The sequence below is a fragment of the Podarcis gaigeae genome (genome assembly GCF_964106915.1).
Source record: "Podarcis gaigeae genome assembly, chromosome: 6".
In the NCBI taxonomy this organism is placed as follows: Eukaryota; Metazoa; Chordata; class Lepidosauria; order Squamata; family Lacertidae; genus Podarcis; species Podarcis gaigeae.
This window is the reverse complement of record NC_139682.1, coordinates 90,309,462-90,321,991: the sequence shown is the minus strand read 5'-3', so window position 1 is coordinate 90,321,991 and position 12,530 is coordinate 90,309,462. Positions and strand designations below refer to the sequence as shown.

General features: G+C 44.8%; 1 pseudogene across 1 annotated transcript in view; it reads right to left on the bottom strand.

The window, feature by feature from the left end:
- Positions 1-1,946: 1,946 nt before the first annotated feature.
- The window catches only part of LOC310846869 (small nuclear ribonucleoprotein Sm D2 pseudogene), a 226,196-nt pseudogene continuing 215,612 nt past the window's right edge, over positions 1,947-12,530 (bottom strand). The window contains exon 2 of the transcript XR_014568707.1: positions 1,947-2,406. The product of XR_014568707.1 is annotated as a small nuclear ribonucleoprotein Sm D2 pseudogene (transcript). The remainder of the gene's footprint in view (positions 2,407-12,530) is intronic.

The following is a 12,530-nucleotide window of genomic DNA, read 5'->3' as shown; positions in this document are numbered from 1 at the left end:
CTGGATGCATCCAGCCTTTCCAATTTTCCTTCAGCTGGTTGCTGGTTGCAAGCAGGGGTGGCCCAGCTCCTTTTGCCACCAGAAGCTAATGGGAATATGCTGCCTTCCACCACACCCTGCCCACCCCACCAGAATGCCACCCTCTCTCCGAAACGCAGTGAGAGGGGAATGTTCCAGTGGTGGAGGAAGCAGTTGGGCGGGTGGGCAGGGTCTTCTTCTTTGGCGATCCCTCGTAGCCGAGTAAGATTGTCTTCCATAAGTGACAGTGGAGGCCAATTCTGGATCCACACGTCCTTCCACAGTGGGGACATTGGTTTCCGGGCGGGAGTTGATCGTGGTGAGGGTTTGCCCAACATGCCTTCCTCTTAGCACATTTCTCCCTTTCGTCCTGAGTTTGAGCGTCTTCAAAGCCCATGACACCTTTGGTAATTTCAATTCTGTGAGGTCTAAACTGATTTCTAAAATGCCCTCCCCATGCCATAGCCCCCTGCTTGCTCACTTACCTGCCTGCCATTCTGTTGTCATGTTGGAGTGGTTGCCTATCAGTGGTTGCCAACTACAGCGTGACAACAGCCTTACGTTTTTATGTATATAGGAAGAAATGTCAATAATTCGGGGCTTGTACCACCCTGATAATCACCTTCCACATCTATTGCTTACCAATTCCAACTACTTATGACATTGACATTGAATTTTCCTCCCTTAGCAGTCATGCTCTGACATATTATCCTTCTACGTGCTCTTAATATTCTATTGGTGTTCTCTGATCTGTAAGCAGACACACTTCTGATGCCTAAAACAATTTCAGGCCGAGGGAGCCGGCGTTTGTCCACAGACAGCTTTCTGGGTCATGTGGCCAGCAGGACTAAACTACTTCTGGCGCAACGGAACACCGTGCCAGAAACCAGAGCACACAGAAACACTGTTTACCTTCCTGCCACTGTGGTACCTATTTATCTACTTGCACTGGCATCCTTTCAAACTGATAGGTTGGCAGGAGCTGGGACAGAGCAACGGGAGCTCCCTCCGTCACGGGGATTCGAACCGCCAACCTTCTGATCGGCAAGCCCAAGAGGCTCAGTGGTTTAGACCACAGCACCACCCACGTCCCAACTTGTACTACAAGTTGGCTTTGGGGAAGCCAAACTCTACGTATGGATCATTTTGTTCTTACCAATATTTTGGGAGCAAATTTGCAGAAGCCAGCTTCTGTAACCATATTGGCAGAAGGCACCCAACATGCTTTACCTTAGACCAGAGTTCCTGGAGTGGATCTTAGCTGGCGGCAAAGAAAGAGAAGAGAGAGGTAGGGTTTGGCATTTATGTCCTAAACATAGTGCACCCTCTAGTGCTAACTCAAAGGAAAATCTTTATGTTGAGGTCAACATCTATCCAGGGCCTTTTGCAAGACAACTGCTTTTTCCTTGATAGAGGAACACCTGCTAGAAAATATATTGTTACCAAAACTGGGTGCCTCCTCCACTGCTTAGAGGTGGCCAGAGCTCATAGCGTTCTAGGCACTCACCCAGGGTCTGTGATCCTTTGGTAACTGAGATATGACAGAGGCTGTCGTAGCTTTTTTTTTTTTTTAAGGATTTTAACAAAATGTTTATTACAAAAGAAAAGGTCATCAGGCAACATATATGAACATAACCAGGTGTCTGGGGATTGGAAAATTCATCAGCCAACTCTATGAATAGCAAGAAGCATTGCACTTTCCTTCATCGGGGTACACTCGTGCAGTGGCATAGTGTGGGGGGTACAGGGGGGGCCGGCCGCACCGGGCACAACATCTGGGGGTTAGGGTTAGGGGGCGCAAATCCATGGGTTAGGGGGCACAAATTACTTGCCTTGCCCCGGGTGCTGACAACCCACGCTACGCCACTGCACTCGTGGACACAAAAATGATTCGAAGAGCAGGCAGCTGTTAAGAAGATGCTATTGGCTAAAGCCATCAGCAGACCATAACAGCCTCTTGGTAGTTACCCTGAAGACAGCTCTTTACTGGACTAGGCTCTCAAGCACCTACAGCCTGCTGACAGCCTATTATTTCCCAGCGATTAGGGGGTTCCTCAGCACGACAATGACTGAATCTCCACGCAGGAACATCTTGGAGCTGTAGAGGTCCTTTTTGACAGGTTTCGATTTCTTCTTGCCTTTCCCACTCTTGGGCACCTCTGTCCACATCTCCTTAGCGTTTTCCAACACCATGTTGCAGTGCCTGTCAAAGGCTTTGACCCGGCCAAGCAGCTTCTTGTTGTTTCGACAGTTGATCAGCACCCGAGTATTGTTTTTTACAGACTGGGTGAGAACAGAAAGGGGCCCCTGTGTTGAATTCTTCCTCCTCCCTCTTTTGCAGCTCCTCTGGGGCCATCTCACTCTTGTGCTTGTTTAAGAGGCTCATGGCTGGTCCCTTCTCCTCTTCCTAGCCGTCGACTCGCGCGGCGAACTGCTCCGTCGCGGGTTTGCAAATCCTGTCGTAGCTTTAAGAAATATGGTTTATTCACTTATTTATGGCTTCAGTCTGCATAGAGCATGGTCATTTACAGAGGGGCTTTCACCTCATAGTAGTGCAGCCCTGAAGCTCAAGGCATCTCTCCCAGCCAGCCTTCCCAAGGTGGACCCCAGTCTGTCTTCTTCCGCCTTCATCCTCCAAGAACATGTTACTAAAAACCAGGGTGGATTTGATTTAAATCGAATTGATTTAAATCACTAATCATTAAGACATGATTTTTATTAGTATTTTACAAAAAGACTCATTCTTGCTTGTATAATCTTAATCTTTGCAACCAGATGAAGGTTTCATTTTTGGAATAATACAATTTCAGAGTAGTTTTTACAGTTATATCAAAAATTACTGATTTGGTTATACTATTAGAAATACATAGACAGATAATTATGAAATTATGGTGAGGTTTAATAAGTTAACTGTTTATATTTGGATGACTTTTCTGCTGTACTTCATTGGAAGGATAAAAATGATCATTTCCTGAAGAACAATTTAAACAATTTATTTAACTAAAACAGTAACATTATAGCATATGTATCCACGTTTGTTAACTGATGTGGTTAAACAATTTCCCCAAAACAACAGCAACCTTAGACTGAGTTTTAGCACACATGAAAAACTTAAAACAAATCCTTATTTCCTGATAAATAACCTTTGCACTATAATGCAACTTACCGGTAAATAGAAAACTATCATTAGAAAGATTTTTCCTCCAAAAGCATTTTGTTTTAATTAAATTTTAAAAAATCCGAATTTTTTATTTTTTAAAAAAAAATCATTGATTTTTATCTACCCCACTAAAAAATTTCCTTTCCTGTCACCTCACAACTTGGGAACCTTCCAAACCCCCATCTCTGTTCATACCCCAGGGCAGGGAGAAGGACAGTTCTCCTGCATTGCCAATGGGTCTCAATTTTTTCTTAATAATGCTAGCTTGGCCAGGTCATTCTCTGCATAGGCTAGCCCAGTCTGCAGTTTGTATTTCTCCCTTCACATCATCAAAATCCTGCCATTTATTAATTTCTAGTATTTGTGGAGGGGGGATTTCTCCTCCCAAATCTATAACCATATATTGGAATGCAAAAAATCCTCTCTGAGGAGGATACTCACATCTCTTCCAATTCCTGTTTACGGACATTTTAAAAATAAAAATAATAAAAAATCAACATGTGGATTATCCATGGAAGAAAATGTACAATTTCTATTGCTGTAGAATGGCCACATTACCCAGGAGATTTAGTACAGAACTATTCCTTTCGGGAACTTTAGGGAAGTTTTTAATGTTTGATGTTTTATCTTGTTTTTAATATTATGTTGGGAGCCACCCAGAGTGGCTGGGGAAACCCAGCCAGATGGACAGGGCTATTATTATTATTATTATTATTATTATTATTATTATTATTTGTCAGGGAACTGACATCGGAGCCGAGTGGAGAGGCAAGGCTCCCTAATGATGCCGGAGAGGGAACCAGCAAGGAGAGAGAGAGAGCTTCTGCTGGGGAAGGAAACCAAGGTGACACCAGGAAGAAAGGAGAGGCTGAGAGTACTTCGGAGGGGAGGCTCCGAGACTCTTCCAGTGAGGTCAGTGAGGAGAGTGGAGGACCACCCCTTGGCACACCCACTCTGCGCAGAAGGCTTCCGCACAGAGAAGCGAGGAGGAGATTATCTGTTAAGGAATTCTTATGTTGGAGGAAGTTTAGGAAACGCCCACTGACGGATTCTGCCAGTGATTGAGACAGTCGCGTTTTTAGGGCTGTCAAACCGGGAAAAGGTCCAGCTATGTAGCCAGCTCGGAGCAGTTTGGAATTTACGCACAAGCAACCCCAATTCCCATTACATTATTATTATTATTTCAGCGGAGAATTTGCTAAGCTTCTGGTTCTCAAACTATAAAGTACCTCGGGTTAAATACGCTTCAGGTTACATATGCTTCAGGTTACACACTCTGCTAACCCAGAAATAGTGCTTCAGGTTAAGAACTTTGCTTCAGGATGAGAACAGAAATCATGCTCCGGCGGCGTGGAGGCAGCGGGAGGCCCCATTAGCTAAAGTGGTGCTTCAGGTTAAGAACAGTTTCAGGTTAAGAACGGACCTCCGGAACGAATTAAGTACTTAACCCGAGGTACCACTGTAACATGCTAAGAACCTAGAAATTGGCTTCTCTGATAACTGACATCACTTAGAAAACATCTGTTGCTGGTTTTTGCAACTTCCTGTTTAATACAGCTAATGTTTTGATTCGGGCTAGAGATCTCAAGAGCCCTCTGAAAACGTTGTTCACTTTTATTGATATGTATGGATAAGTAAATCCTAATAGCAAAGAGATATCTGGCGAGAGAAAGGAGCATAACTTGAATCTCTTTACCAACAACATGGCAATCATGTTAATTGACCCACTGGCAGCGTTCCCTCCTTATGTTAAGCAAGAATTAGTTTTACTATACACCCCTTTTATACAGTTGCAATATCTGGGGGTAATTGCACCCCAAAAGCTTAATAAATTGTATCAAGCCGACGACATCCCTTTGATGAGAAAAAAACCTGAGGATGTTAAGCAATGGAAGAAAATGTAGAATTTCTATTGCTGTAGAATGGCCACATTACCCAGGAGTTTTTGTAGAAAACTACTCCTTTAGGGAACTCCTGGGAAGCTTTTAATGTTTGATGTTTTTAATGTTTTTAATGTTTGAGCCGCCCAGAGTGGCTGGGGAAACCCAGCCAGATGGGTGGGGGTATTAATAATTATAATAATGATGATGATGATAATAATATTAAAAGTTTTTGATTTGCGTTTCCACTAAAATGAGGCTGCATTTTAATGTTTTAATGTTGTGTTTTAATTTGGTTTTTGAAGTTGTATTTTAATCAATTGTTTTTATATCTGGTGTTAGCCGCCCTGAGCCCGGTCTTGGCTGGGGGAGGGCGGGGTATAAATAAAATTTATTATTATTATTATTATTATTATTATTATTATTAATAATAATATTTCTTGTGGCATAGACCTTGGAAGTCTTTGAAAGCATGCCTACATACCAGAGATATTAGGGCATTTCAGTTGCTTACTATACTTAAAGCCTTCAGTACTCTACAAAGTCTGCACTACAACAAGAACGACTTCATTGAGGTAGCTAGTTTTAAATTTGAATTACTATTAAAACATTTACCAGTACATATTTTAAATCACATAATCATCAATTGATCAGAACCAAATGCATTTTCCATTGACTTCTAGCCGTTCTTGTTACGCTACTTTATTTTTCCAACTAGCTTAAACACATTTCATTATTTTCATTATTTCTTTAATCTCTTCTTCAATCTTAACTTTACTGTCTTATCACTCTAATCATTTTTGGATTCACTCAATATCTGTCGAAAATTCTACTTTCCCCACATAGATGTTTGTGTATTCCTTAAAAATAGCCCACTCATTCACTTTTTGTACCACATCTCCTCTTATCCTCCTTGTTAATTCGGCAATATGAAAGTATTCCATCATTTTAGATAGCCAGTCTGTTTTAGTTGGGACGCTGCTGCTTTTCCAGTTTTATAATAAGAATAATTTTTGTATTTATACCCCGCCCTCCCCAGCCAAGGACGGGCTCAGAGCGGCTTACAAGCAATAATAAAAACAAGATGAATGATTACAACTTAAAAACAAAAATAAAATACAACATTAAAATAATGGAACATTAAAATATTAAAATGTAGCCTCATCGCAGGAGGAGAAGGAAAATAAAGAAGAAGAAAAAAGAGAGGGAGGGAATCAAATTGGCTCCAAGCCAAAGGCCAGGCGGAACAACTCTGTCTTACAGGCCCTGCGGAAAGAAATCAGATCCTGCAGGGCCCTGGTCTCATGAGGCAGAGCGTTCCACCAGGCTGGAGCCAGAGTTGAAAAAGCCCTGGCTCTGGTTGAAGCCAATCTAACTTCTTTAGGGCCTGGGACCACTAGGGTGTTGTTATTTATGGACCTTGAGGCTCTCTGTGGGGCATACCAGGGGAGGCGGTCCCGTAGGTACGAGGGTCCTAGGCCGTGAAGGGCTTTAAAGGTCAAAAGCAGCACCTTAAATCTGACCCTGTACTCCACCGGGAGCCAGTGCAGCTGGAAAAGCACTGGGTGAATATGCTCCCATGGCAGAGACCCCGTGAGGAGCCTCGCTGCAGCATTCTGTACCCGCTGGAGTTTCTGGGACAGCTTCAAGGGCAGCCCCGCATAGAGTGAATTACAGTAGTCAAGCCTGGAGATGACCGTCGCATGGATCACTGTGGCCAGGTCGGGGCGGGAAAGGTAAGGGACCAACTGCTTGATGTGGCGAAGGTGGAAAAATGTCGCCTTGGCTGTTGCTGTAACTTGCGCCTCCATGGAAAGGGAGGCATCAAGGATTACACCCAAACTCTTAACGGAAGGCAATGGCACTAATTGGGGCCCCCGCAAGAGAAGGGAGTTGGTCGGAAACGATAAATAACGGCTGCGCTATGAGTTTTGCCAGAAAGTGGGCAGGTGGCAGGGAATCAAATGCATTTATAGGACTTAGCGGAGAAAGTCCACTGTTGCGTAATGGGGCAGAGATGTAGGTAAAGGGGCATGATATGAAACATAGATGCCATCATAAAAGTTTTCCAAGGTTTGGGCAATTAATAACCTTGCCACCATAGTCGCATACATAAATATTGGTCTGACCGTTCTTTTTATTTCCTCTGACATGATACCTAGGAGAAAGGATTCTGGTTTTTTCCCAAATGAAAATCTAAACATTTCTTTCAATTCGTTATAAACATTTTCCCAGAATCCCACTATCTCTTTGTACTCCCACCACATGTGTAGAAAGGTTCCTCCCCCATTGTTGCATCTCCAACAGACATCACTACTGTTTTTATACATTTTTGCCAGTCTAACTCCTATTGTAAGTAGAATGAACGGAAGAATTGTAGAGTTGGCAGGGACCCCAATGTAGGAATCTTTTGCCTAATGTGGGTGTGATGGCCTGGGATTCGGACTCGGAGGCTGAACCTGAGGAATCCCAGCCTGCACAGGAGTCCCCACCTCCAGAACCAGCTGAGCCGGGACTGGGGCTTGAACCTGAAGGGTCCTCACCTGTGCTGGATCCTCAGGTGCAGGCACCAGCTGAGTCTGCTCTGGCCCCTGCGGTGATGGAGGACCCACTGCCTGCAGGTACTCCACTCTCAGCCCTGTCAGGGGAAGCTGAGGTTGCCTCTGGGTCCGGTAACCCTCCAGCCTCTCCTGAGCTGCAGAGGCTCAGGGCAGAGAGGCGGAGGGAACTAAGTTCTCGCAGGAGGAGTCCTTGCCTCCAGGCCAGGAGAGGCGAGTCACCTGTGGGCCGGGGCCGCCCTATGCCTCGGGGCAGATAAAAGCCAGCCAGCCCCAGTCCCAGGTTGCTGGAGCAACGTTGTTGCTAGCCTGTTCCTGCCTGCACCCTGTCCTGCTCTTCTGCCAGAGTTCCTGACCGCACCTGACTCCCTGCCTTGGACCCCGCTTCAGCTTTGACAGACAGCCTCCATACTGCACCCTCGACCTCGGACCTCGCCGCACGGTTAGCACAGTGGGACACAACCCATGACCCTAGAGACCTAGAGTCTCATGCACTACCAGTCAAAGTTAATGGGCCTAGTTTAGTCATGCTCTGTAACTTTAGTGGGTCTATTTGGAGCAGGATTAGCACTGGATACAACACTCTGGGAAACATTTGCAATAGCTATCTCTTCCAAGTGGGCATTTAAAGTTTCCCCATTATAACGCCTCGGCTTTGTTTTCCTTCCCTGACATCCATCTTCATGGAAAGCCATTACAGAAGTGACAAAGGTTAAACCAGCAGAAGAATGGCCCCACATTCTTATTCTATCGGAATCGTGGTGCAATCCTGTTTGACTGAAGTGTGCCATAACTACACAAAACACAACTGCACTCATGGAAATTCTAAATCTTTATGGGCTTCCTGCGGAAAAGATTCCTTGTCTAACATTTTGTCGTTCCACTGGATTAGTGAAGGACAATTAGCTCTATTATTCATGTTTCAGTCTCCGGTGGTATTTAGCACATAACGAATGTAAATAGCTGGGAGCCAAAACTGTCGGAAACGATAAATAACGGCTGCGCTATGAGTTTTGCCAGAAAGTGGGCAGGTGGCAGGGAATCAAATGCATTTATAGGACTTAGCGGAGAAAGTCCACTGTTGCGTAATGGGGCAGAGATGTAGGTAAAGGGGCATGATATGAAACATAGATGCCATCATAAAAGTTTTCCAAGGTATGGTTGATTTCCCCCCCACCCTTGAAGAAATCTGATATAATGGTGACGGTCTGCTGATTAACAAGCTATAACAAGAAAAAGAAAGAACACAAAACAGATATAAGAATCCATTGAAATGAATTTCCTCTTGCAACAGGGTAAGGCATATTTGAATAACATTCTTTAGATCAGTGTAGTGAACAATCGCAATTTCCTTCTGATGAGGGAAAAAAACTCTGCCATGATCAACAATATCCTGATAGGTAAGAAAGTGAATCACAAAATGCATTACACAACAGATTCCATTCTACCAGAAACCACACAGGACATTTGAAGTGCACCTTCGGAAATATGCACTAAGGAAAAGGAAAATAACTCTAGCTTGCTACTGAAATTCATGCCCTGCGTTTCCCCACACGAGTGAACTTACAAAGTAGCTTACAGCATAAGAGCGCAACACCCTAAATAAAAATATACCCACTATAAAATTACAAAAATACCGTATTTTTCGCCCTATAGGGTACACCGGCCCATAGGGCGCACCTAGTTTTTTTTTCTTTTGGAGGGGAAATAAAGGGGGGGGGAATTATTTCCCCCCCAGGCGCAGGGCTTCCCCCGCCTGAGCTTCCCCCGACCCCAGCCCCCAGAACAGGCTGCTATCCGCAAGCCTCGGGAGCCCGGCGGGAACTCCCACTGGGCTCCCCAGACTTGCAGATATCTGCCCGAAGCCCAGGGCGCGCTGCTCAGTGCTCCCTGGGTTTCAGGCTGCAGGCTGCTGTCCACAAGCCTTGGGAGCCCGGCGGGAACTCCCGCGGGCTCCCAAGGCTTGCGGATAGCTTCCTGAAGCCTGGAGAGCGAGAGGGGTTGGTGCACACCGACCCCTCTCGCTCTCCAGGCTTCAGTGAAAGCCTGCATTCGCCCCATAGAACGCACACAGATTTCCCCTTCATTTTTGGAGGGGAAAAAGGCGTCCTATAGGGCGAAAAATACGGTAATAATAATCAAATATTACAAACATCAACCATGGAGAGATTGTACTAAAATAACACAGCCAAGAAAACAACTGACTGAAACTCTAATAAAGACATGTTTTGGCTAGGCACCTTAAAATAAGCGACTGTCAGTGCCGCAATATGAAAAAGACATCACTCCTTGTAGCGACCAAAAATATCTCATTTGGCAGCAGGACCTTGTGAAAGGCCTTGGCTGTTGAATGGAGTATGAGGGGAAGAACACTCAAAATATGGCTGTCTTTGGCCTACCAAGGGGCCAGGCTGTTTAAGGCATAAAATGTTAAAACCAGCACTTTGAGCTGAACCTGGAAACGAAAACGAGCCTGAAGGAATCCCACCTTCATCGCCAGTGTTAAGTTGTGGGTGAACATATCAGACGACACAGCGATTCTTCAAACAGCTCTTGTTTATTCACAGGCCAGAACAGATTTGAACTGAAGGGTTCAGCCAGCCTGCTTATATAGAGCTCCACTAGAACGCAACAGTAACCATTTTCTGTAACTATCCAATCACTGGCCGTCACTTTCGATCCCTTATTTGCATATGTGGACCTGAGTGAAAACTATCTACAGTATCCCCCTGCTGGCCCAGGGTGAGAACTTCAGTACATAACACCTAACTCCAATCAGCCAGGGGCGTAGGAAGGTTGGGGCAGTCTGCCCCAGGTGTCATCCCTGGGGTGGGTGACAAAATCCCCCCTGGGCGGATCGCTGCACTGCCCCCCTGGGTGCCAATCACCACACCAATCACCCCGAGTGAGCGCCAATCGCCACGCCAATCGCCCTGCCCCCCTGGGCGCCAGAGCGGCTAGCCAGAGCAGCTAGCTCTGCTGCTACAACCAGAAGTTTGGAAGCTGTGGCTGGATGGTTATGTGGGAACCGGTTGAAGTTAAATCTTTCAAAGACAGAGGTCCTTTGGCTGGGTCGGGATGATATAGGATTGGGGAGGCAACTCCCATCTCTTGCGGGGGCGCAATTAGTGCCAGCACCGTCCCTTAAGAGTTTGGGTGTAATCTTCGACACCTCCCTTTCTATGGAGGCGCAGATTGCAGCTATAACAAAGGCGGCATTTTTTCATCTCTGCCAAGCTAAGCAGTTGGCTCCTTACCTCTCTCGCCCTGACCTAACCACTGTGATCCATGCAACGGTCACTTCCAGGCTTGATTATTGTAACTCACTCTACGTGGGGCTGCCCTTGAGACTGACCCAGAAACTCCAGTGTGTGCAGAATGCCGCTGTGAGACTGCTTATGGGGTCCTCGCCATGGGATCACATTCACCCGGTGCTATACCAGCTGCATTGGCTTCCAGTGGAGTACAGGATCAGATTTAAGGTGCTATAAGGCCTAGGACCCTTGTACCTAAGGGACCGCCTCTCCTGGTATGTCCCACGGACGACCTTACGGTCTTCAATTAAAAACATCCTGGAGATCCTTGGCCACAGAGAGGTTAGGCTGGCCTCAACCAGAGCCAGAGCTTTTTCGGCCATGGCCCCGATCTGGTGGAACACTCTGTCACAAGACACTAGGACCCTGCGGGACTTGACATCTTTCCGCAGGGCCTGCAAGACAGACTCCTTCTGTAATCCTCATAGGACTCTAGCCCAATGGTTGCCATTGATTTGATTCTGAATTGATTTTAGAATGTATTTCAATTAACTGACTGTGATTTTATGTAAACTGTGCTATTTTTACTGTTGTTAGATGCTCTGAGCCCAACTTTGGCTGGGGAGGGCGGGATACAAATAAATAAATAAATTATTATTATTATTATTATTATTATTATTATTATTATTATTAACCAGCAACCTGATGGGATATAAATAAATTTTATTATTATTATTATTATTATTATTATTATTATTATTATTATTAACCAGCAACCTAGTAGCAACAGTTCAAGTTTCTGAATGCATTCAAGGGCAGCCCTGTATACCAGCCAAAGCCCGGAAAAGACACCCCTCGACACCAACACCATCTGTTGCATCGAGGATAAATGATGCACCCTAAACTGCAAACCCAAACTCTTAGGGTAGGCAGGTATGGGCAGGAGATATACTGAAATCTGCTGTGGATCATTTACAGTAGATCACGAAAGATTTCTGTCTCCCAGCTGGTTAACGAAACCGTCCTACAACTCTCCCCACCCCAGAAGAAATACAGGACCCCCCCCCCAAGTGCCCCAATTTTCCAGGGAGAGTCCTGGAATTACAGAAACAACCCTAGATTCTGATCCCGGAATGTCTCACTTTTCCTTAGGATGCCCCTATTTTCATCAGAGAAATGTTGGAGGGCACGGAAATAGGCTGTGGAAATGAAGGAAGTCTGGAGGGAAATAAGGAATGGATTTTTGCATTTTATTGTATTTTTATTTTTATTTTTGTTTGTTGTTGTTGTTGTATTTTATTTTATTGTATTTAGTTGCCCTAAAGAAAGGAAGGCAGACCCTCCAGCTTTCTAGACAATAGCTCCAGGAGTCATGGAGAGATGCTACCACAGCACATCTTAGCAGATCCAGAGAGTTCATATGACTTACTATCGCACCTTTAATAGGAGATGGGCACACACATTCATTTAGCAATTAAGTAGATGACACTTTCTCCATAAATAAAAGTTCAGGGGATTTTTAAAAATATATGTAGAATGCTGGCATGTGTTTAATTTGTTTGTACAGCATTTTATTGTTCATTTTATTTCCTTTTTGAATGTTTTAAATGGTTGTTTCTAACTATTTTTAGGCGTAATTTTATTCTTTGAGCAAACAACT